Source organism: Myotis lucifugus, unplaced genomic scaffold (genome assembly GCF_000147115.1).
Source record: "Myotis lucifugus unplaced genomic scaffold, Myoluc2.0 scaffold_27, whole genome shotgun sequence".
NCBI classification, from domain to species: Eukaryota; Metazoa; Chordata; class Mammalia; order Chiroptera; family Vespertilionidae; genus Myotis; species Myotis lucifugus.
In genome coordinates this window covers 10,378,673-10,405,956 of record NW_005871075.1, presented here as the reverse complement: position 1 = coordinate 10,405,956, position 27,284 = coordinate 10,378,673, and the positions used below count along the sequence as shown (strand labels likewise).

At 37.4% G+C, this 27,284-nt stretch overlaps 1 protein-coding gene and 1 pseudogene across 7 annotated transcripts in view; one reads left to right on the top strand and one right to left on the bottom strand.

The window, feature by feature from the left end:
* Nucleotides 1-27,284, bottom strand: part of NCOA2 (nuclear receptor coactivator 2) — a 257,444-nt gene that overhangs the window by 148,408 nt on the left and 81,752 nt on the right. For 5 of the 7 annotated variants that reach the window (XM_023751985.1, XM_023751990.1, XM_006086380.3 and 2 more), the window contains exon 2: nucleotides 12,982-13,038. The exons of 1 other annotated variant lie outside the window; for it this stretch is intronic. The gene's annotated coding sequence lies outside the window, so the exon portion shown is untranslated. The remainder of the gene's footprint in view (nucleotides 1-12,981; nucleotides 13,039-27,284) is intronic. One more of the 7 variants, XM_023751987.1, reaches the window with a different exon arrangement.
* Nucleotides 1,270-2,853, top strand: LOC106696737 (annotated as a pseudogene).

The following is a 27,284-nucleotide window of genomic DNA, read 5'->3' as shown; positions in this document are numbered from 1 at the left end:
CTGTCATCCCTAATAACAGTGCCAGCAGCCAGTTCTGGGTCTGGTATAATAATGAAGCCACGTGACGGGATCTTTCTGGTGTGCAGTGACTATTCAGAGTGATCAGTGTCTGGTTTTCTAATGTACTCACTGTGCGCAAGTGTGCATGTTTGTGTGTGAAGGATGATTATTTGGTTGTTACTCAGAAAAAAAGTTTTGCCTCTACCCTCTGGCAGTATAAGTTAAGATGTTTAAGTAACAAAATAGATGAGAAATAGCAGGAGAAAGAAAAAAGAGGAGTTGAGTACCTGGCCTAGGCAATGGGGGGAGCTCGGTTGAGTTGTAGACCTAACATTTTCAGAAATGTAGTTCAACCTGGACTCGGAACAGGAGTTGGAGATGAGGACTAGAAGCAGATGATGAGGAGAGGGAGGAGAATGAGGAAGATAAAAGCTAATTTTTAAAAACAATTTCCCAAGTGATAGGCACTGTTCTAAGTGCTTTATGTGAATTATCTCAATACAAGAAAACCACATACTAGAAGAACAGATGTTGTAGGGAGGTAGGGAAGTGGAAATTGAAGCGGAAGAGTAGATTGGAGTTAAGTGTTATCAAGAATAAAAGGGCCTCTCGGTGGGCTGACTTTAGATGTTCAATAAAACTGGACCTTTTCTATTCTTTCTGTTCAATGTACCTGCAACTACTTGTAAAAAGACTTCTTATAATATCCTTACATTTGTAATACTTTTGTAATACTTCTTATATCATCAAACTTAACCACTTTTAATACTTCATCAACTAGAGGTACTTGTTTTCAGTTAGAGAATATACTAGATATAACTTCTTAAACTCGAGTAGGTAAATTAAAATCAGTAAGAATGTACTTAGTGCTTTGTATAAACCCATGCATTATACAAAGCACCAAGGAGGGAAATTTACAATATAGTTGGACTAGATTTGGAATGTAGCCACCATTCACAGCCCACATTCTCAAGACACTTTCAACTAAAATTGAAACCAGCAGTTATTTTTCTGTCTTTGCGCCATTTGAGTCTCATCAATAAAAGATATCCTTATTTCTGTGTTTCGTTTCTAGCTATTCCTTTTGTGATGTCTTAGGACACGGCACAGCAAGATAACCACAAGGTCAAAAGTGTCAAGAGCAGGACAGGAGTGGGCCCAGTGTCCATCCCCCTTCCCACACTGTGCACCTGCTACAATGCATTCTTTTATATTTGATAATACATTACTTTGTAATTACATTTATGTAACTTAATGTTTATCTGCCATTTCTCTTACCACCCTGTGAGACGTGGGTGGAACAAAGGCCACACACATGCTTCTGTCCACCTTACACATCCCTGCTTTACTGTGTGACAGAGAACTGCTCTCCAGTGAATGTAAACTGAGAGGAAAAAGACTGTCGGTTGGTTGGAGAATGAAAAACAAATCAGGGATTTCACCTAATCAAAAAGTGCCATTTTCATCAATAGAGGAAGCCCTATGTTATACTAGAAAGAGAAGAGATTTGGGAAATATATAGTCCCAGGTTCAAATTCTAGAGCTGCCCACCTGTCTATATGACTTTGGTTAATTCCTATGAGCCTCGGTGTTTTCATCTATAAAATGGGAATAATTTCTCTCTCCCAAGCTGATATTAAGAATTTGATTAAATAAAATATATTTTAAGAACAAGAAGAAAGCAGGTTTGTAAGAAGAGCTTCCTTCTTAAAACTGCTTTATATTTTGATTCATAAAAATATTATTTCCACATTGTATTTTAAAAGAATGTTGTCAAGAGCAGGTGGAGCGCTGGCGGAGGTAGAGACAGAGGGGCTGCCAGGGCTTGGCCTCTGGGTCCAGAGCACCAATTCCCACTTCTCCCCTTGCCCCTTTTGCCTTTGCTGGAGCCCCTGCCTGGCCAGCCTCCCCTACCGGTCCAGTTGGGATTGGGGCATTAGCTGTCTAGGGTCCCAGAGCCTGGCACGAGCCCTCCTCACCCTTCTATGCATGGGGCTCATCCCCTTCGGTACCACCTGAGTCTGTCCCTGAAGAGCGTAGTGGAGACCCTCGGCTGAACCCATCAGGCCCGCTGCCCCGGAGCTGCAGCTGCAGCATGTCTTCATCACAGCCAAGATAATCTGCACCCCCCAGGGCTTTCACCCGGAACGTGGCTCTCCAGGATGAGGGAACAGACATTGTCTTCCCTGACAGCCCGGATGCCCGGGTAAATGCCTACAAGAGAGCCTGGGCCCCACCTCCGGGTCACCAACTCCCCTGCGGAGCACAGCCACCCGGCCCTGTCCTGCATGGAGGCTGAGTTTGATGCTTTCCTGGCCAGTGGGCTGAGGTGGCTCTGCCACGAGGACGATGACCACTATGTAAACGCAAGGGCACTTCTGAAGCTGCTAAAAGCCTTCCATGGACCCGTGATGTCTACAGAGGCTGGCCCAGCCTGAACTGGCCCATCCACGCTTCTGAGCCACGGCCCCACAATCGCACGAGGCTGGTACAGTTCTGGTTGGCCACCGGGGTGCTGGCTTCTGCATCGACCACAATCAAGCTTTGAAAATGGCCCTGTAGGCCAGCATCTCCACTTTGTGGACTCATCTGCGCTCATCTGGCTGCCTGATGACTGTACTATGGGCTACATAATTGAGTGGCCACCTGCAACCAGGCCCCGCCTCCACTCCCACCTGGAGACCCTGCAGCTGCTGGTGCTGCCCAGCTCCTGGAGCAGGTCACCCTCAGCTGTGGTCTTTGAGGGGCAGGCAGCAGCTCAATGTCATTAAGCAACCCGGCCCCTTTTCTCCTTTTCTCCAGGTTTCACTCCTACCTTGTCTCCTCTACCTGCAGACCCCCTGGACGCTGTGAATGAAGTGAATTTGAGAATGTAATTAAAACCTCTTTTTGATTTTTATGGTACATAATGTTAATTATTATCACCCCAAACTGTAAGCAGCTAAAAGCACTTAAGACAGTGGTTCTCAACCTTGGCTTCACATTAGAATCACCTGGAAATCTTTTTAAAATGCTGATCTCTGGGCCTCAACCTCCGGAAATTCTGTTTCTTTGTTACTAATGTTGTGGCCTCACCCCATAACAAAGAAACAGAATTTCTGGAGGATGAGGCCCAGAAATCAGCATTTTTAAAAGATTCCCAGCCCTAACTGGTTTGGCTCAGTGGATAGAGCATTGGCCTGCGGACTGAAGGGTCCCGGGTTCGATTCCAGTCAAGGGTATGTACCTTGGTTGTGGGCACATCCCCACTGGGCGGTGTGCAGGAGGCAGCTGATCGATGTTTCTCTCTCATCGATGTTTCTAACTCTCTATCCCTCTCCCTTCCTCTCTGTAAAAAATCAATAAAATATATTGAAAAGAAAAGAAAAAGAAAGAAAATGAATTTGTAAGTTTAAAAAAAAAAAAAAGATTCCCAGGTGATTCTAATGTGCAGCCAAGGTTGTGAACCACTGACTTAAGAGCTTTGAGAGCAGCTGTAATTCCCTTGATGTTAAAAAAAAAAAAAAAAGGAAAGAAAAAAAAAGAAAAGTGGGCAAAATCTGAGAGGGAGGGTGGCCTAATTTTTTAACATTTTGTAAAATGTAAATGCCATGTCTGTTAATTTAGGTCATGACTATCTGAAATATAGTCAACATGAAATAGAAACTGTACTTTCAATATAAATTAAGCTTTTAAAAAAGTAATTGAAATAATTCTCTAGTCACTCTCAGAAATGTAGAAATATAATTTTTTCTAAATAAAAACTGAAATTTGCTTTTGAATTGAACATTTTCTTTTCTTTGTGTGAAAGTGTCATAGGACTTCTTATTATGGGAATTCCAGAAAATGTCTTTTAAAGATTTAATTGAGTAAAATGCCTAAAATTATTTTTAAAGAGGGAAACTTTTAAGTGAAAAAGAAAGTGGGCTAGCCCCCTTTTCCATCCTTCAAAACAACATAACCAATGTTAACATCTGAACACATCCCATTGAATGAATTATACGTGTAACCTTGTTTGAAGTAAAAAACAGCTTACCATCACTTCTGTGACCTGCATTTTCCTGTTTAACCAATCAGTCAGACAGTCACTTCTGATAGGATATACAATTTAGCAACTTCATGGGCTTTGTTTTGCGGGTACCCAGATGAGAAGGGGCCGCAACCCTCATGGGAGGGAGGGGTGGCAAGCTCAATACTAAGCCTTGCCATGTCCTTACCCACACTTAGGTTAGCTTGAAACTTTATTTTGATACTAGTGGCCCAGTGCATGAAATTTGTGCACATTAAAAGGGAATTAATTAGAGGAAATATTTTAATATTGCTATTTGCCCTTTCTCTATAATAGAAGTGTCAGAGATGAAAGAAAATTAGTAAAATGTATATGAAAATCTCCCTCCTGTCAGAGTCTGGGGTGCGCCTTGAAATCACATGAGGCCCAGACCCGGCCGGCCCCACCCCTGTCAAGCCCCACAGGGTGGGGGACATGGCCCCCGGCGCAGGGGGTGGGATCTCAGGTCCCCTGGCCTGGCCTCAGGTCCCCTGGCCCTGGCGTGGGGGGTGCGGCCTCAGGTCCCCCGGCCCTAGACCTGGCGCTGGGGGAGGAGGCATGGCCTCAGGTCCCCCAGCCCCAGTGCGAGGGTGCGAGGGCATGACAACCATTTCCATATTAGCTCTTTATTATATAGGATTATTAAATGTAGGGGTGGTCTGCTTTTATGTTTTAGGAGAAGAAACTCTGATAGGCAAAACATTACCAATGACAGACTGGGTCTGAATCCCAATTCTGCCTCTAACTAGCTAATTAAATGAGGTGCACATCCCTGGGCAAGTCGCTGAACATCCAGTCCTTCCTTGCACCATTTCTAAAATGAGATAATAATAGCAGCTACATAATAGGTTTTCTCTTTCTTTCTTTTCCTTTTTTCTTTTGTGTGTGTGTGTGTGTGTGTGTGTGTATGTGTGAGGATTATGTGGATTATTATGAGAAGAACTTAGAACATTACCTGGTAAGGACAATATACACACTAGCAATTATAAATGATCTTTCAGTTCTAAGAACTTTCCATTTGTACTATGATTGAAACAGGATTTTTGTGGATAATACTTGGTTCTACATTCATGTCTCTGTATTAAAACCACTCTGCTGATTGGCCCATAATCATGATTATCAATCTTTAGTAATATAGTAATGTTATTTTAAATAAAACAAATTTATATACTTAATGACATATTGACACAGAAAAGTTATATGTACATAGATGGGCAGCTATATAATGTTAAAAATGTTCTGTGAATAAAACAACAAAACAAAACATGTTGCTCTATATAATGAAAAAAAATTAATGAAGTAGGATGCTTCTAACTCAATTTCCTTCACATCCTGATGTACATCTTTTGAGTACTCTCTTCTGACAAAGCTGATTTTGTAGTATCTGATGGGATCAGTTAATCAAAACTCTCCTTTTCTGAGATCAGAATCATTTTTTCACTTAACTAGAAAGAAGGCAGCACAAAATGTCTTTGCAATTGTTACAAGATCCAATTAAAAGCAGATGAGTTGGAAGACACAAAGTTTTATTTCACTATATACATTATAGCCCAGTATATAAAATGCTTTGAAAACAAAAAGCGGTTTATTCTCAACTTCAAATCAAAGAGGATTTAGACACCATCAGAACTCACTTCACATTCTGACACAAAGAATTTAGTCAAAGTTTAAATTGATACAACACAGGTAAAGGCCAAGAACCATGTCTTGTCAAAAGTAATGGTAAATGTTTGTTTTTCCTTTTTTCTCTCTACCCCTCAAGCTAACCTACATTTATCTCAGTTTTAAGACATTGTGAAAACCTTAACCACCTCATGAAACCTCATTGTGGTATCTGAACAAATGACCAGGTATATTACTTTCTCAATCAGCTCTTGAAACTTAGTAGGAAATAGGACCCTTGACTTCAGTAAAAACTATGACTTAATTAAAAGGAGCACTGAAGTAGAAATAGCACAGCAAGCCAAAGATATCACATTTATCAGGATAAATAAATAGTACATAAATGTCTCTTCTTTTCTGTCTCTAAAATGGTTAAGGCTCAAGAAGAAGTAAGTGTACGGCTCCTGATGCGGCAGCCCTAGCCCAGGGACTCTAGGACAGCCACCACCAGCATGTCTGTGGGGACCGTGGCCAGCGCTGCAGGCAGCACTTAGCTCTGGGGCTGAACAGCTTTAGTGATGAGCCACTATGGTAAAAGCAGAATTTTAAAAAAAAATTTTCCTTTTAAAAATAAGGTGGAAAAAATAAGATGGGAAATTGGTAAATATAGTGAGCATACATTATAGTTTAAAGCAATATGCATTGGCATTTAGGATATGTTAAAACAAAAATAAATTTAAAAAGACAACAGTGGTATTTTACAAAAGGCTATCATTTTATATCTTCAAAAGATACTTTAAAGAGAAAGTATGAACCTGACCTTGGCACATAATATAAATATGTCAGTGAACAAGTTCAAAGAAGTAATAACTTACGTGTTAAGACAATAAAGATTTTATGAAACTTTGTGGATATTTTGAGGCAGTAGCAACATTAAACACTAAACTTATACATTAGAGAAAATGTAAATGTTCCACAGCATCTAGTTTCAAGGAAAACCTAAAATCTAGGTTCCACTGGGCTAATAAAACACAATCTACTATTGCATATTGATAAGACACATGAAACCAGCCTAATCTGTTTCAAGTCTAAGGAATTTTGTTTTCCGTTCTATTCAAATATAATAACTAGCCTGAGTAACCACCATATGGTTCTCAAAATACATTAGTTCAAAACTATCTTCTATTTCCAACTCTATCTTATAACCTAGAAAACAGAGGTTTATTTTCTGGACTGTAATAAAACTGCCATATAAAAGGAATTTGAAATCTAGATCAAATAGCTTTTTTAATGACTAAGAATTGAAAGGAACTGAAAGATCAACTGTTTCCTTTTGGCCCCTGCTCTGTCTGTTCTAATTTAAGCCACCAGTTCAGTAACTGTGACATAGCTGTTTTTTAAAAAGATATTCTTTTATATTTTAGATAAAGACAAACATCTCAGTACTCATCGAGGCACTGGTAGGGCTTTTACAAGCTTCCCCACACCTCTCTCCACGGAGGTGCATGCTGGCCTATCACACTCCTGTGTCTTAGTCCTTTTCACCTCTCCAGGAGGAACGATAAAATTCTGCTCCAATTCTCTGACATGGATGGGCAACAAATGGGCAGTCCTTTGGCGGAGGCCAGAAAATTTCAAGAGTATGACTTCCGCTTATGAAATTTATGTGACTGGCACAAAAAAGGCCAAAACTGTTGGTTTAAAAAAATCAAACTTCTCAAATTCTATGAATTCTAAATCATTTCAGTATTTTTCAATACTTTAAAAAGCAGTGAAGGCAAACAAATCTATAGACTCCGGCACCACAAAAATCAACCTCTCATGGAGACATGTGTTCAAGAGATCCTCCAAAATTGGACCACATACATTTATAGCATATGGTCAAATTCCACAGAGCCACTATGAAATGCTGTATACTTCTTACTCTCCCTTTGCTCTTTTGGATGTGAAGGCAGAACTGTGACTAGGCCAAAAAAAACACATTTCCATTGATTGTAGACACCCATGAATCATTCATGAAGTAGCAAACAGTGCTTAGACAACCTAATGCATGGAATTAGGTTAAAGTCACAATTTGCAAAATTTACTGTTAATGTCTCTGGTTTCCTCCCCATTTTTTCTGTCTCAAGGAAGCAACACAAGCCCCAATGGAAACCTCTATATGCTAATGCCAAAGAATGACGAGGGTGAGGGGTTGGTGGGGGCATAACCTACTTAATTAATTTTATAGATATGGACAATTTTATAAATAAGCGCTTAATTTATCCCTGACGACTAGATGTTGTAAAACTAGTGGAGACTGACATAAATGATTTGAACTTCAAAAATAAACTCTGAGGTGTTTAATGGAAACAGCCTGATTTTATTTGCTATTTTAACTGTAAGGGGATTCTGGCAAGGTCAGCAGACTCAAATTCAACACCTGCCTAGAAAATAACATATACATTCTGCCACTTTCCTTCCAGAGTGAAAGTGAATGGGATAGTTAAAAATCCTACTAATTGACCCCAGATCAAATGCCATATATTTCTAAAGTTTCTATAGTGTCACTTATGTGAAATTCTGCTCATCAGAGACCTTCTCCTTAAAGCTAGCAACTCTACTATCCAGATGAGTCGAATACACAAGTTTGAACCGAAATCCAAAGGCCACTAACAAGAAAGCAGGAGAACACACATTCTCTTAATGTTCAAACACGCCCCCTTGACACTCCCATGCACACATACACCTGTCCTCCGGAGCACAAGAATGGGGCTGAGAAGACAGAGCCCACTCTGTCCCAGCAATACCTCCTCAAAGACACGCTAATTCAGAAGACCTATACAAGGTATAGACTGGTAATGGTTTTCATTTTAATTATTTCCAAAGAATATCAGCTATGCCAACAGAGAAGTCACACTTAGAAACTTCTAATTAAAGAAACAAATGGTGATTTCAAAGAAAAATAGCTCTCAACTGAAACTCAACTTTTATAATCCAAGAAGCATCCTCATAGATTTTATTTTAAAAAGTGGTTTTTATTGCTGTCTGTAAATCTAAATTTTGCTGTTCCAGAATTTGGATTAACCAGAAAAAGCAGGTTCTCCCATATTTCTGATATACTGTTCAGCAATGCACTATGCTCACTAACATCACTGCTCGTGGGTACCTGTGGAAACATTTATTTACAACAGACAGCTTTTCTTATTGCCTTAATCTCCACTTGTATGAAATAGATTAGTAGGAACAGATGTATAATTTAGAAATCAATGCTCATTTTTTTTTCTTTCAAAATCAGAAAGCCAAGTTTCAGTATAAAAATACTGAGCAAGGGAAATACGGAACAAAACTTTCATTACTACTCCTTCCAGTTTATAATTTTTGGTAATTATTCTGTATATTTCCCACAAGCTTCAGCATAGGCTAACACAATATAATAAATACTAGAGGCCCAGTGCACGAAATTAGTGCACGGGTAGGGTCCCTAGGCCTGGCTGGCAATCAGGGCCGATCAGGGCCTTCCGGCTACTGGTTGGGGCCCTCCTTCCCCCAGCTGCCAGCTGGGGCCTTCTTTTGTTCTGCGCCGCCCCCTGGTGGTAAGTGTACATCATAGCAAGCGGTTGAACTCCCGGTCGGTGGAACTCCCGCCCAAGGGGACAATTTGCATATTAGGCTTTTATTATATACCATTTCTCAAAGGAAGGAGAGTCAGAAAGAAAAAGGGATGACTTGAGGGTAAACGGAAGGAGGAAAGTGAAAGGAGGGTCAATGGTGCTGAATATATTTCCCTTTGTGGTGAAAACTAGGTCAATCTGTTTACACTAATGTGTACATAAAAAAGGGAGGAAAACAGAATAGTAAAAGTGCTTTAAAAACTGGCCTGTCATACAAATAGTTTCCAACTGATGGCTTTGGGTCAGTAACACTCATTGGGGATAATTTCAACCCACCAGGAAGCTTCTTTGGTTCTGAGTCCAGCAGCCCATCCACCAGCGAAGAGCAGAGAAGTCTGCACAGGGGGAGTAGGATTGGGATTCTAGTTTGACGAGTTAAACAACAGGGGGTTTGGCCAACTGTTAAAATATCTGTTATTTCCCCATGAGAGCCTACCATGTGGACATTTGAAAAAAATTAGCAATATAATTAAATGTCAGCAGATTTTGCCTAAAGCTTAAAGCAAAAGAGACATGTAAATATTGTAATTTTTTAGTAGATCAACACTGATTTTCAGTGGACAGTGCTCAAAGCCTCAGATCTGTAGCTCAAATCAAGCCGCCTGGGGATTCAAAATACAACAACTATTTTAGGGTCGGTGGGTTGCTGCTGTTGCAGGTGTGCCCTGGGACTGCCTTGCCATCGCTGCCATGCGCCGCCCCCCCCCCCACCCGGCCGAAGAAAAACAAAAAACAAAATACAAAATACAACAAATATTCATTTCAAATGTACTTACAACCATGTCAGGTCCAATATAGACATAATTTCTTCTGTCTTTCATATGGTTAATATGATTTTTGGTATTTAGTATATAACAACAAAATGTACTAGCATCACAAGAAGTATATTATGCTCTGTTGTACTTTGGCGAACTTCGCTCTGCATAAGTTAGTGCTGGGCTCTACCTAGTATGTGTGTACAATTCTTCCTCCACCCCAAATCTTCCAGTGTACAGAAAGTAAACTTATAAACTCAAAGTATATATGAATCCACGGTGAATTCAGTTTTCCATAGTGAAGGGGAAAAATCACATTTCAAGGCTACATTGTCAAACATTTATCTAACGCTTGCTCCTGTTTTGACTATCAATTCTAAGAAAAGTTTATTGGCTAACTTTAAAAATGCTTAAAATGTGAGACTGGAATGGAAATACTGATGTAGCTATAGATTAAGAAGCATGATTTGGTCTGTTAAATAAATTTTTTCTTTTTAATTCAAACTACAGAAGCCCCTTCCCATATACTCAAATCTGGAATTTGCATTTACACTCATAGATACAATCCTTTTGGAAAGTGTGAGGAAGTATAGTTAATCATATTTTCAAATAAAAACTTTCAGATGCATTCAACAACGCTGCCTTCGAAAATACTTTGTCCGCAATATTATAGGTTTAAGAACAGATATTTTTATGTAATATGTCCTCCTCAGCCTTGAAAATAAACTAAATGTGGAAAGCTGAAGTTCTTTTTGAGGCAATTCTGCTTTACTTCAAAGCGATGGCACCTTATTCTTAAATTATTAAAAAAAGTTCCCCAAGATATAAATTATTACACATTCCAAGATAAGGGTTCTAAGTAATTATATAGTCACTGTATTTCACACAACTTGTTTTCTGTAGGAAAAGTGTAACAAACCACAGATGCCACTGTAACCTAAACTTTCTGATACTGCAGGGGATGAAGAATGCTGATTCATGGCGTGCCCCGCTCACAGGAAAAAAGGAGGAATGCCGATTCATGGCAAACCACGCTTACAATGGAGAAAGGAATCCAATGGCTCCGCCATGGGCCTGCCCCGCAAAAGTAAGTATGACATGAAAGTGCAGGTGCAAGTTTAAATTGTGCTGGTCATCATTAAACTTCAAATGAGTCGTCATGTTTCACAGTTTGAAATAAAGGTTAAAAGTTGAGGCCTGCTAATGAAATATAAGCAAAATAATGTTTGACTTTTAAATTAATTTTGAAGTCCTCAAATATAAATATGGTTTTCCTATATTACACTTATTGCCACCAAAAAAAAAAAAATGTGTATATTCCAGGCTATTTAGAAGGAAAATGGAGCTCGGTGGTTAAGATCAAGGTCTTTGGAGTGGCAAACTGCCACTTACTTGATATGACCTTGGAAAAGTCACTTAACCTCTCTAAGCTTCAATTTCCTTATCTGCTATTCTGAAGATAACTGAAAAGCACTTACATAATACCTGGCACACAGTGGAAGAGCAGTAAGTTACAGCTGCTGCTGTTAGTATTACCAAAGCAATCTCAGCAAATTGCAATTGTAAATTAGGTGTGAATGAGAAATGGCTGGATAATTCCAAAATTTTACTTAAAAAAATAACACAAAAACCCTAAAGGTCAGAATTAGTTACTTCTATAAATGAAAAAAAAAACCATGGTAGCAGAAGGAGAAACTAAGGCCTAAAGAAAGCAAAAGAGATAAAAAATAAAAAATACAAGAAAACGAGACAGGAAGCCAATATCCGAGAACATGTAAAGAAAACTGCCAAGGGCACAGGAAGAGGATGGTCAGCTCCTGCCTACAGCTTTCTTTCACAATGAATTCAAGCATCAATACGGAGGACAGAAAAATTTCCCAAACTAAAAACAGAAAACCAATAGTTACATTTTATATCCAGTGACAGGTAGTGGAAAAATCTTAACTTATTTGGTTTTCAGAGATTAAAACTGTCCAATTTTCAGACCCACTTCACATTGTTCTTTATATAACTTATCACAAAACATATCTAATATGGCAGCATAATTTAGCAAGGAGGTGGGGAGGCCCCACACCAGCTTCAGGTTTGTCCCTTACTTCATCAAAAGAAGCTTCAAGGATAGTGACAAAATAAATACACAATTGGAAGCATTACCCTCTGAAATCTACCCTGATTAAGCATATCTGAGTACATAAAATATGCAACACAGGCAATTTAAGAGCTACCAGTATATAATCTTTAAGTAGCTGATATAAATTAATTTCACATTTAGAAATAAGTATAAGGAACTAGTTCTGGTTTGTATTTACAGATACAGAGCTCAGGGACACTGAATATGAATAAATGCCTACTATTTATTGCCCAATAATTATTTAGCAAATATTTCCTCAGTCTTTCCTATATACGAATCTTTCTTAAATACCTACATGTTTAAGTAGACAAAAATGGTCCCAATGTTTAAGGAGCTTATATTCTAGCAGGGGAGACTATAAATAATAAAATATTATGACAAAAATAAAGAGATTGTGTGATAAGGAGTGATCGAGAAGCTATTTCAGGCTGGTTGAACTAGAAAAGCCTGCTCATCAAATTTAAAACATCTACCCCATAAAACTGAAATTTGCTGCCAAAATCTCTAGCAGCTATTCTTTTATTTACATATAAAAATAAACATTTGCCAGGCTATGAAATTTATATGTAATCTTCCCAAATATACACAGTAAGCACTGATAAATAGATATGGTTGTTCTACCTTCAAATGTCATTTTCAACACATAATAATACAACAGAAATGGAGACAATATTTTTATAACAATTTCTTTATGTTGTCATATTCATTTTATTTACATATTATTTTGCTAAACTATAAATAGGATAATTTTTAAACACTGAATATTACTTAAAAATCAAAATAATCCAACAGAAAGGCTTAATTTTAACTCACCTGTACCTGTATACAGTGCAGAAGATCTATAAATCTGTGGCCAAATCCAAGAGAAATCTGTAATATAAACAAACAAACATGAATTAAAAAATGTAGAATCTTGTGATCTTTACAAGCAACATATAAGTAACACTCATTTAATAACACCTTTTCATTAAACTGCATGGTAAAACCAAGAAGTAGACTTGCTGCATTACTTCTATTTGCACAGGATAATATAAAATAAGTAAGGTCACAGTTCATAAATTATCAGGTGTCTACCCTACCAATCTTGAGAGCCCGCCACACACTTACTACACTTTCCTGTAGCTGCCTGACTCATCACTGGCTCTGGTAGAAGCAGAGGAGGCCGAGCTACGCCATGCACCTTGCACTGCTGGGCTAGCCCAGGGCCCAGCACACCATAACACAATGTGCAGTAAATGTTTGCTGAATAAATAAGTAAACTTCACATAGTTGTCTTCACTTGCTGTGGTTTCTGCTTTACCTATATGGAATTGAAAGGTTTGAAATTATTAAAATAAAGCTCTATGTCATCATTGTTTAAAGAAGTTCAAAGGTGACTGAATAAGAGTCAGGGGTAAAGGCGGGGTGGGGGGGTGGGGAATGGGAGGTATCTGTAACACTATCAACAATAAAAAATACTTTTAAAAAAGTGACTGAATAATTTCTCAAAAATGAAAGTCTTGAGTAAAATGATATAAAAATGATGCCTATATAAGACATTCATAACAAACTGCAAGACAAATGTGGACAAGAAAAGGAAGAACATTTTCAATACTCAAGGCAGCTTCTCCCCAAGTTTCTTCTGGGTGTGTGTCTTGAGGACAAAGAGCTTAACATGGAAGGGCCCTGGGGCATTTCCTGGGATCTATGCAGGAATCACTTTTCACTGCACAGTGAGGAATACAAACACAACAAATATGTGCTTATGTTATTTTATGTGTATTAATGTTGACTATTTTTGTGTATTTTATGGACCAGAGAAAAATGGTTTGATTGCTACTAGTAGAAGTATGTCTTTTTTAACCATTATGTGCTACTAGATTTAACAGCTGCAAGGAATGTTTTTACAATTGAGCTACTAGATTTTTTTATTGTCAGACGACACCAATCAGTAATAAATGACACTTTGATTAATTATCAAACTTAAAACAGTATTAACTCTATAAGAGCCCTTTACTATTTAGAATAAATAGAACATAATAGTAGAAAAGAGCTAATGCTAATTTAATATCCAAATTAACATTTTTCTAGGGCACTGGAAACATCTGATTTCATAATCTAATAGGTCTAAAGAAGAAAGAGAAAAAGTGCATTTTGATTTTCACCAGGACCTGATCAGCCTGGAGATCATTATAAGTAATGAAATGCAGCTAGGGTATTAGTCAGAGATGATTCATGAAAAACAAAAGGAAATCTGTATGCAAATAAGAAGTTAGCACAGTAAGTAAAACGAATGGATTCTCATGTGGCAGGCAGTCAGTAGTGTGCACTAACATGTTACGTAATAGAAGCCATCAATTCTTTCCAGCTCTGCTAGGGTTAATGTATTCGTTATGCTGGCCTACGTAAGCCTATTATAATTCTATACCAACAACTAATTTGCTCAAGGACATCACACCATGCAACAATCAAGAGCTAAAACTTGTGATATTAGCAGAAATGATGGTATTAAATTATTACTACTTGATCTGTACTATTAAATGAGTTTTTAATTAATATGCTAATATGAGGAAAAACTACCAAAGCACCCATGCTAAAGAAAGATATAGAAGAGACATATGAAGATAAAAGACATATGAAGATGTGGATAATTTCCACAGTATAATATAATAATATCTTGGAGTAACATTTTAAACAAAAGAAATTAATAAAATACTTCAACATAGAATTACAAAATATTTTATAAGTTACTAGGGAATATAATAGCCATTAAAACAGTAGTACAGGCGAGAAGAACTTTATAATAAATTAACATCCTCTATTCTTCCACCAGTCCTGACAGTTTTCACAAAGCTCTTTCAGGAATGCATTTCAAGGGAGGAAGAGGGGGCTGCCCCAGGCCTGGCAAAGACAGAGGAAAGGCGGAGGGATGCCTGTCATCTTTCCCCTGTGACTACGGCTGTTTCCACTGTACTAAAAAGATATATACCTCCTCTCTGCATGAATAGTTGGAAGAGCCCGGGATTAAGCATCATCAGATAGACCAGGTTTTTGTTCAAACTCTAGCTTTATCATGTAAACACTGCTGCTGTGAATATAGCATCACTAGCAGCAGCTGAGGTAAGTGACCTAAGGAAATGACACTGTGGACTTATTTATAAAATCAGGATAATGATGTCCTCTTTGCAACACCTGGGAAGTATCAAATGCGATAATTACATAAAGCACCTGGTACATAGTAGGCTTTATAATTATGATCCTGCCACGTCTGAACCTATCAAATGCTGCTAGTAAAGACAGGTAACCCAATAAAGCGATGAAAAATGGAAGCTTCAGGCCTACCAACCCCAAGTAGAACTGATTTTGATGGGATGTCGTCCCTTTATCAGCTCATAATCCTCCAGAGAGACACAAAAATATGGGAAATTTTTAAACCGAAGCTACTTTAAAACTATATCAAAAGTTGAAAGACGTTACCTGATTTCAAGACTTACTATAGTTACAATAATCAAAACAATGGGGGCGGGGCATAAGGATAAATAACAGAAGAGAACAGAGTCCAAAAACGGGGCTATGCATTTATACCAATTCATATTCAACAAGGATGGCAAGTTACTTCAATAAGGAAAAGACAGCCTTCAATAAATGGTGCTCAAAACCGGTTATGCATATGGAGGAAAGGTGAAAAAAAGAGCCTCGACCTTTACCTTTCACCAGGTACAAAAATTAACTCAAAATGAATAGGATCAGCCCTAACCAGTTTGGCTCAGTGGATAGAGTGCCGGCCTTCTGACTGAAGGGTCCCATGTTTGATTCCGGTCAAGGGCATGTACCTTGGTTATGGGCACATCCCAGTGGGGGGTGTGCAAGAGGCAGCCGATCGATGTTTCTCTCTCATCGATGTTTCTAACTCTCTATCCCTCTCCCTTCCTCTCTGTAAAAAAATCAATAAAATATATTTTTTTAAAAATAGGATCATAGATCTAAGTTAATAACCCAAACTAAAAAGCTTGTAGAAGAAAGTACTCGAAGACAAATTATTGTGGATTAGGCAAGAAGTTTTTAGATATGACATCAAATATATAAAAGAAAAAAACATAAAAAGAACAACCATAAAAGAAAATAACTTGAACTCCATTAAAATTAAGATGTTTGCTCTTCAAAAGACAATTTTAAAAATAAAACTACAAGTCACAGACTGGGAGAAAGTATTGGCAAAATAATTATCTGATAAAGTAAGTACATGTGTCTGGAGTATATAAAGAGCTAGATAATTAACTGTTGAAGGATGTCTATCTAGAATATATGAAAGATTCGTACAACTCAATAATAAAACAATTCAACCTTTTAGAAATGGGCAAAATATTTAAAGATATTTTATATATATCATAGAAGATATATAATGGTGCCCTAGCCAGTTTGGCTCAATGGATAGAGCATCAGCCTGAGGACTGAAGGGTCCTAGGTTCAATTCTGGACAAGGGCACATGCCCGGGTTGTGGACTCAACCCCCCGTAGTGGGTGTGCAGGAGGTAGCCAATCAATGATTGTCTCTCATCATTGATGTTTCTATCTCTCCCTCTCCCTTTCGCTCTGAAATCAATAAAATATATATATACACACAATGGGGAAAGTACACAAAAAAGTACTAAATACCATTAATCATCAGGATAATGGATATTAAAACCAAACAAAATAGCCTAGGAATTCCATAAAAATATCTAAAGTGATGATAAGGATATGAAGAAACAACAACCCTCACATCACCTCCCTCACTGGCGGGGAAGTATAACAGGATGGCCATTTTGGAAAACAGTTTGGAAATTTCTTATCACATAATCCAACAATTTCACCCTAAGGTGTGTTTTCATTTCTCTGGGGACAGATGACCACACACAGAGTTGTAATGAATGTTCCTAGACAGTTTTGTTCATAACAGCCAAACCCTGGAAACAATTCAAACGTACATCAACTGGAACGTAGTACATTCATACAATGCAATACCACTCAACAATAAAAAGAATGGATTGCTGATAATGCAACAACATGAATAAAAACACTGTTAACTGAAAGAAGCCAGACACCAAGATTACATACTGTATGACTCTACTTACTTCTAATTTCTAAAAAAAAGTAAAACTATACAGATAGAAAACAGATGGGTGGTGTGTTGGGTCACAGAACAGAAGTGGGAATTAGACACAAAAGAACTTGGGGACCGACAGATTTTGTTCTAAAACTGGGTGGTGGTGATGCTAAAGAAAGATGTATAAGAAACATTAGACACACAACTATATAAATTTACTAAAATCCATCCCTGAATACAGTTAAAATGGGTACATTTCATAGTTATGCAAATTATACCTAAATTTTTTAAATGCTAAAAAAATCTTAAATGAGATTTTAAAATGTATCACCGTGTCCCTACTCTTTCTTCCTATGTGGTAGCTAAGGTTACTGTGTGAGTAAAGGGATCGAAGCAATAAACGTAGTTCTAGAAACAAACGGTGGTTTTGCCAAGTATAGTGTCACCTAGCAGGTTGCACAGGTAACTCATTACTTTGAGGCAATAAATAAATAAATAAATAAATAAATAAATAAATATCAGGACTGAGCCTACATCACACATAAAAAAGTTGCTGGCAACATTAAAACTATAGGTTGATGCTTTTTTAAAAGGTAGGGGAGGGTTAGGAGAAGATATGCTCAATATTTTATGTTATTTTTTTTAATTGGGCCACATTCTTTTTTAAAAAAAAAATATTTTTATTGATTTTTTACAGAGAGGAAGGGAGAGGGATAGAGAGTTAGAAACATCGATCAGCTGCCTCCTGCACATCCGCTACTGGGGATGTGCCCGCAACAAAGGTACATGCCCTTGACCGGAATCGAACCTGGGACCCTTGAGTCTGCAGGCTGACGCTCTATCCACTGCACCAAACCGTTAGGCCTTATGTTATTTTTTTTTAATTTCTGAAAATGAATGGTTAGGAACAAAGCCACAAGAGGCAAAATAAGCTGAGAGGAAAATGAAATATCTGGAATAGTAGCTAAAAGAGCACTTCAAGACTATGAGAATGAGAGGAGGGCCATATTTTTGCTGTTTTGGTTTAATGCCACCACCACCAACATCACTAGCTACTATTTATTGAATGCTTATTTTGTGAGTGTACCGGGAAGAGGCCTTTGTAAAGTATTACCTAATTCAATCTTTCTAACAACCCCATGAGGTAAGTACTGCTACTATCATCTCCATTTTGTAGATACAGAAACTTCACTGATAAGTGAAGTACTTTGTCCAAAACACAGAGCTAGTGCAGTGTGAGAGCCCAGATTCTAACCCAGAATCTGACTGTGGAGTCACACGTGCTCTTACCCAGCAGACTGTTATGGAAGTCCACTGTTCTGATAATGCTATCCTTTTTACCAACATGATTCAACCTGAAAACTGCCTTCTTGAGGTTCTTGGTATGGTATGAACAAGAAGAACAAAGCTTCCATTCCCCACATCACCCACCCCTGGCTGACACTGCAATCGAACCTTAACATTATTTTTGGCTGACCCAAAGGTAGCCTCACAATTTTCTCAAAGTTGCCACCAATAAAAGGAAGAATCACCAATACATCAATATATTTCTTTTGAAATACTTGCCAAATGGAACAACTTAATTTTGGATGAACAGAGTATATGGCATGTGCTACTGGAAAGTGTTGACTAACCAAAGGGGAGCCCTGTGACTGCCATACTTCCTGCTCCAACAGAGTTCCTGTTATTGGTCATCTTGTCCTCTAGCCAGCACCACCCCAGTCATCCAGCCAGTCACACTGGCTGGTAGAAATGAAGAGGACATGGGGAAAGGAAGAAAAGGCTAGGAGTACGGCTCAAATTACTTGAGATTTTCCAACAGTTCCAGCCAAGCATACAGTGCACGCCCATAATGCATGATTAATAAAATAATCTATTTTTCAACTTTTTGCTCAAAAGCACAAAAACCCCAAAAAAACTAAACATAAAATGCACCTTTCATTCAGCATGTTTCAAATCATCTACCATCAAGAAGAAATTCGTACTTTGAAGACTTAACTCTGAGAACTACTCCAGATTATTGAACATGACATTACATGTATTTAATATTTTATATGCCATAAAATATCATAAAATATAGTAGTCTTATATTTTTAATAAAATCCCAATGTGATGTTGCAAAAGTCTTAATAATGTACATAACATGTAAAGAATGTGTGCAACATATGCAAGGAAAAATTCTTTCCCAATTATTAAGTTGATGATGCTAAAAATAACACCTAGACCACAGAATAACTTTACATTGACTGCTTAACTTCTATATGTACTTCAGATAAGCTTATGTTTTCTTTCTTGTTTACAGGGTTCTACCTCCACTTCAGATAATAACCCTTAACTAATGAAACTCCTTAACAAGTAATTTCCATTTTCAAAAGCCTTTTTTAAGAGAGTCAGCAGTATCATGTCGAGACCCTTTAGAATGGCAGGTCTATCTGAACATTAGCTCTTATTACATACGTATAAGCATTAATTAACTGACTTTCTAAAAACCCTTTCCCACTATTCATTCATTAATTAACTGACTTTCTAAAAACCCTTTCCCACTATTCATTCTTCCATAACTTAATTCACTAAGAGAAATCTTCACAGATTTGTTGAGAGCTAGATCTCAGCATACGGCATACAGAAGGTACTCAGTAATTTTTTAAGATAAATAAAAAAGCCTGGTGCTTAAAATTAATTGAAACTCGATCTTAAGATGTTCTTTTGTTATTTTAATTCAGTTTCATAAAATGCTCGATCTTAAGATGTTCTTTTGTTATTTTAATTCAGTTTCATAAAATGCTTCAAACAGTACAATCAATCATGAGTAAAACTTTAGGTTTATAATTTAATGTAGTAACTTTTCATCTATACTAAATGTAAAAGTAATTCCTAAGCCATATTAAAATACATTTTAAAAAGTATTTATCATCAGTTTAAAATATCCTAAGCTACAGACAGGTACACATACACGATTGATATGTATGATATAGTGAAAAATAACATCCATCAAATCCGTAGATCTTATATGACCGTTCTTTTCAATTTGGTCTCTTGCCTACAATGACAGAACCAATACAATAAAGCAACTATCATAAAACAGTAACTCTCCAAAGAGTAGTATTCTTGCCCAGAGAAACAGATCTAGAAGAAAAATTAATCTCACATGTGTCATTGCATGTCCAAGGCTCAAGTCTGGTACAGGACTAAAGATGCTAAATTTGGAGTCACTAACCTGAAAATAGCATTTAAAACTATAGAAATGGTTAAGATCTCTTAGGGAGAAGTAATAAAGAATGGAGAACTGAGAGTCTGGAACTAAGCCCTAGGGAACTCCTACATTTAAAGTATGTAGAAAAGGAATTGGCCAGGGAGAATGAGAAGAAATTACTAAGAGGCAGGAGGAGGACCAGCAAAGACAAGTCCTGTAGAATCTGGGAGGAGAGGGTGGTCAACATTGCTCAATGCTAAGAGAATTAAACTGTTTCTACTTGATTGACAAGCAAGCACAACTTGTGGTGACCTTCCTAAGAAGTTTCATTGGAATGATAAAGATATGAATGAGACTGGTGAATAGGAAATAAGGATTTGGACACACTGTGTGCAACGATCACTATCATTATTACCTTATGCTAAAACATATCTTCCCCTCTAGACTGTGCGCTTCCTGAGGGCAAGGGCAAGGGCAAAGGCAAGGGTTCACCCACCTTTGACTAAGAGGGCAGCCTGCTGCTAGACTAGTGATTTTCAAATATCAGGCCTGCAGAAGTCCTGGGGTTTTAATTAGGGTGCTCAGCCAAAAAATTCACACAATAATAGTCTTCAGTAGAATTTCGGGGAGGAAAGAAAAATACTTCCTGGGAAGAACTTAATCTTTCTTAAACAGAGATAAAAGACTCCCTACCAAGACTGGAACATGCCAACCTGACAACCAATCAGCTCCCCCTCAAAGAAAAGGCCCCAAGATCCTAGGAGTAGAATTTTAACCGTTTTTCTCCCAATAAAGTAGGAAATTTTTGCCCCAATGTTTCCCTTATTCTCTTTAACATGACAACAGTTACTGAAACCTAATGTATACACTGAAATATTAGAAGATCTCCATATTGTTATCAGATTATTTCTCACACTAAACCAGTCTGAAAGGCAAGGTCTGCTTTCTTAATAAAGTAAAATATATACCCGGCAAATACTAACCATGGAGGGGAAAAACTTAAAAGGCTGTGACAAAATAATGACTATCTGACACAAGGCATTACACTAAAAATATATACAATTCTAAAACCTAAGGTGGGGGGAGACAGCTAGGAAAACAACCTAATGTGGCTGAATTTTTCCTCAACTTGGGAGTAGCAAGAATGTACAGAAATGTCCATGAAATCTTCTAATATATATTCTTTATTTTTATGACAGTCTAAAATTACTTATCATATGAATATGCTAAATCATATGGATGATGGTTATATAACTGATAACTTATTGACATTTAATTTCAGGACTTGCATTTGCACTTACAACTAGGGAGAGACAAGGATTATTTTCATGCCTCTGATATCACATCTTGAGGGACAAAGGTTTTCGTAAGTTCCAGAAAATGAACATGGGGGTGAGGACTGTGCAATATCTTCACACAGCCGGTTGTATAGCATATGAACTCAGTGGACCCCGAGCTCAGCTGATTGTAAACAGCAACTCTGTTGAAGCCAGACAACACTGCACAGTGCTATTAATTTAAACCTTATTTGGTAGTTTTGTTTACATTTAGTTAGTAAATCTGGTTTTGTTTTATAGGTCCTAATGAAACGAAAATCTTTCTGCATTGGAAAGTAATTTAGTAACATATACTAAAATGGTTGTTTTTCATAAGGGCCATTACACCAGTTTATTTCTCCCATTATTTACATAATAAATATAGCTATAAAATGTGGATTAAAAAATCATGCATGGCTTTTGTTTTAAAAAGTTCTGCTGGCGCCCTAGCTGGTTTGGCTCAGTGGATAGGGCATCGGCCTAAGGACTGAAGGGTCCCAGGTTCGATTCCAGTCAAGGGCACATGGCCAGGTTGCAAGCTCAATCCCCAGTGTGGGTGTACAGGAGGCAGCCGATCAATGATTCTCTCATCATTGATGTTTCTATCTCTCTCTCCCTCTCCCTTCCTCTCTGAAATCAATAAAATATATTTTAAAAAAACAACAACAAAAGTTCTGCTGGCAAATCAAAACATGGCCCTACCAGTTGTTCCCAAAATGTGCCTCTGAGTGCAGCTCAAGAACAGTTTTTTTCCAGTTTTAAACCTAAATGAGAAAAAAATGTAGTGTTTTATTTTTCTATAAAGCTAAGCCTTACTAAACTTGAGGAGTATTCTTTATTATTACATTATAAACTTCCTGTTTTGCAGGGTTACATTTTCCTTTTAATTTCTGAAATGGTTGTGGTAGTAGATGGTCACTTTTTTTTCATGTGATGACTTGACAAATTTCACAATTTGGCAATCCTATATTAGTTCCCTAGATTTTAGGGAAAATTCTTTTTTTTTAAATTGATTTTAGAGAGAGAGAGGAAGGAAGTGGGGGGGTGGGAGGAAGAGAGAGAGATTTGTTGTTCCACTTACAGGAGGACCTCGGGTTACATCAGAGATCCGTTCCTATGGTGCGAGGTAACATGATTTTGGCCGTAAGTCGGAACCCACCTATATAAGTACCTATGTCACTCACATGGAGCACATACACAGCAGTAATGAAGTGAAACAGTAAAAAAATTTAAAAGAAAGATAACAATTCCTGACCTTTACTTATGGTAAATAAATAATAAAAAACATAAAGCACATATGTACATATGTTGAAATTACAGAACTTTTTTTTTTATAAATAAATGGGAGATGGCAACGTAACCACAAAACGACGTACGCTGAGTCTGACGTAACCCGAGGACTGCCTGTATTTATGCATTCATTGGTTGATTCTTACATGTGCCTGACCGGAGATCAAACCTATAACCTTGGCGTATCAGGACAACACTCAAACCAACTGAGCTACCTGGTTGAGGGGAAATTCTTAATAGTATTACATAAAAATAAAGATCTCCAGGTACCACTTTCCCTGCCTACCTGTTATGAAATGGTGCAAATGTATACACACATACAGATATATAGGTGTAGGTATTCACTCTGGCATTATGGGGAAAATTCATTCTGAGCATGAACCTCCAATCAAGAAGTTCTTGTTTCTACCCAAAGAAACCTAAACCCCTCCCCAACCCCTGGATCTCTGTCAGGTCTAGGATAAAGAGTGAAGCCACAACTATAGCCTGGAGACAGCAAAAGAGAAGCTATCATTTGGCCCCTAGGTGCTCACATGTAGACATTTTGCAAAGCAACCTAGAATAAATCACAACCTAAAAAGGTGAATAAAGATCACAAGTAATACAGAGAGAACAGAAATCCTGGAAGACTACTGACAGCAATAAACGCTTTGCTACTCCTGCCATTGAGAAATGATGTATAAGTGTCCTCCCCTTGAAGCTGGGGCTGCCTTGGTGATTAGGTAGACTAACAGACTGGGACAGAATTGATATTCTGGGACTTCTGAGACTTGAAACTTCAGTGTGAGGCTGCAACCCTTCATCTTGGAGTCCTGAGCTGCTAATTATGTCTGACTACCTTAAAGCCACCATATTCTGAGGAAGCCCAATCTAGCAGGTGGAGAGGCCACATGAAAAAGACAATGAGATGCCCAGCCAGGCCCCAGCTGTTCTGACTCCTCAGAGTTCCTGGTCATCCCAGCGGAGACCCTAGACATGCCTGCTATGCCCTATCCAAGTTCGCAACCAACAAAATTATGTGATACAATAATTTGTTTAAAGCAGTAAATAACCAGAAATAAAACCAATAGCTCTTCATAGATAGTAAGGAAAACTTTAAAGCAAAAAAAAAAGTCTTGAGCTGTAAACAAGACTGACATCAGACACAAAAGAGGATTGTGACACATAAAGGTAAATATAAACCATTCATTCATTTATCCAACAACTATTTATAACACCAGGATGTATAAACAGGGTTATATACAGGTTCTGGAGATGGTTTTTTTAAAAAGTCCTGACTTCAAGGAATTTACAGACTAGAAAGTATATATTATAGCGTCTTCTTATATACTCTTTAATGTGTTTTACAAAAATAACAATCAACTATTAGGATCAAATAAAAATGCAGACCAATCTCACAGAGTGGCCCAGAGTTTAAGTTCCTCTATGACAGCAACTTTCAACCTTTTTCATATGATTTACTATTTACCACACAATCTACTAAAATTCTGCAACACACCAAAAAAAGATACCGATCTAACAAAAAAAATAGGCATAATGTTGATTCATTCACACTGGACAGCTATTGTTGTAGTGGCTGTTGTCAGTTTTTTGTTTGACAATCTAAAGAAAAGAGGTCAGTGCCCCTGATTAAACAGTCAGGTACTGCATGTTTTAAACATTCTTGCCGCACACCAAATGTGCCACGGTACACCAGTTGAAAATTGATGCTCTATAAGAAGGAAGTGAAGACTGAACCCAAATCCCACAAAAGGTCATTTGTAGTTTGTAGTATCGAAACATGCTTTAGTTAACTGCAGTATATAATAAAACGTTTGGGTTCTCATTTCAGACTATAAATTCAGGGCATGCGTAACTAATCTTTTTTATTTCTTCTTCATAAAGTATCAGGTTAAAGAACCATTTAAAGATATTATTACAAATGTGCCGAGTAGACCTTTTATTGCAGTCAAGATTCTGGAACCCAGAATGGGCAAAGCAAGTAAGGTCAGTAGTTACGCTGTTGTTTTAACAAGATTTATTTCTGTCTAGGTGTGCTACAGTTTAAACAAACTATTCCAGTGACTAAAATAATTTTAACTGCTTCTTTTATTAAAGCATAGACAATTTAACCTTTCATAATATTATTCTCAGGGCTCTAAAATTATCCAGATTTTTTCTATTTGCAGTATTTCTCTATTCAAATCTCACATGAAGCCGAAAAGAACACAAATAGAGAAAATTATTCTACCAGGTATTTTTAAATACAGAAAAATGTTTGATCTCACATTGTAACAGAATAAAAGAGTAAATAAGTACACGTGGGGCCTCTTGGACAAAAGACCACAGTATGTCTTTAAATCATCAGCACCTAGCACAACGACTCTGTAGAAGGTACTTAGCAAATTTGTGTTGACTGATGATAGTACATTTATTTCCCAGTTATTTTAAGTGTGGCCAACAAAAATAAGTAATGTTATTTTCTGTCTCAGTGACTTCTTGAAGCAAAGAAAAAAGGCTATGTTTTCAAAAGCAATCAAAAAGAAACAAACTTTCTCATTTTACCTTCAAAACATTCAAAGGAGTTGTGGTGGGGGCATAGTAACAAATTCTATGCATCCTAAATGTGACAATATAACTAACAGTAACCTAAATGACCAACATGGCCTTGTGTTTATCATTTCCCTCATAACTTCAATTACATGTAACTTGTCAAAAATTTCTTTTTTAAAACAGGACACAAAAGAACATTCTTATTGCTGAACAGTCACTTGTTAATACTTTATCTAAAATATATTATAAAAGTCAAAACAGAGTTCTGAACAAGAAGAAAATCAGGAACCTTAAAATGAAAACTAACATTTCATAAAAAGTAACAATATCTGGGAGGAAGACACTCAAGAATATCTGAGTGAACAGGTAGCTCATTGTTCTCTCTTCTAGACTGGTCTAGAAGCCAGCGTGGCATGAGACCAAGTGTCAGGAGACTTGGCCAGGGTCCTGGATCTCCTATGAGGCTCAAGGCCAGACTGTCTTGTGGCCTCAACTTCCTCACGACAAAAAGAGAGAATGGCACAATTATCTCCAAATTCCATTTTAGCTATAAAAAAATGCTACCGTCCTCAAATAAAGGGCCATTAGTCTAAAAGATTGGGTTTGAAAACACCAGAATCTTCCATTTGCTTAGTTAAGGCACAATTATTTCCCTAATCTTACACTAAACACTTCACAACTATCAAACACAGATAGATTACTTTTCTCTTATTTATCTTTACAACAATTCTGTGAGATAGACTGAGTCTGCAGTTATTACACGCAATAGGCAAATGTCAAATGGAGGCTCAGTGAATGAGGTTATGTGATTTGATTAAAGTCATGCAGTAAAAAAAAAATAAAAGCCTAGAAATCAGATCTGACTCCCAGCTCAGTGCCTAAATTTCCAGAAAAGAGCACTTTTAAATCCATAAGAATGACAAATAAATTACATAGCCGTTAGAAAGAAAAAAATATAGTTATTTTTTAAAATGTCTACATTGTTTCTTTAAATCGAGATGCCATGTGTTAAATTCCCTACGATAACACAATTTTGGTAGGCCTCTATGTCTCAGAATTATTTCCAAGATTTCTAAAATAAGAAAATCCCAGTGGCTTAAACATATTATAAAAATATTACCATATATCAAGGTTTCCCAAATTGATGCATATTCCTTGACAAAAAACGAGTCCGTAGCAAAATAAGTTTGGGAATATTTGCAGATTAACAATTCCCCTATATGCTTTTTAGTTTAACATAGCATTTCATAAATTCGTGGATCAATATAGTTTCAGACTTTAAAAAACATACCAATTAACATCCTAAAGCACTTTTATTCCAGTGACCCCATCTTGGGAAATACTTCTGCACATTTTAAAATATAACCATTCGCAAAATAAAATATAAAATTACTATATAATTAAATAACAAAAAGTTATAGTTGTTCCTTTCCTTCTAAGCAAACATATTTTCAATGTCCTGAAAATGTGAAGTCTCTTACAATTTGTACATTTAATGTGACAGTGTTTCTCTTTTTTTTTTTTAAATATTTTGATTTTTTACAGAGAGGAAGGGAGAGGGATAGAGTTAGAAACATCGATGAGAGAGAAACATCGATCAGCTGCCTCCTGCACACTCCCACTGGGGATGTGCCCGCAACCAAGGTACGTGCCCTTGACCAGAATCAAACCTGGGACCCTTGAGTCTGCAGGCCAATGCTCTATCCACTGAGCCAAACCG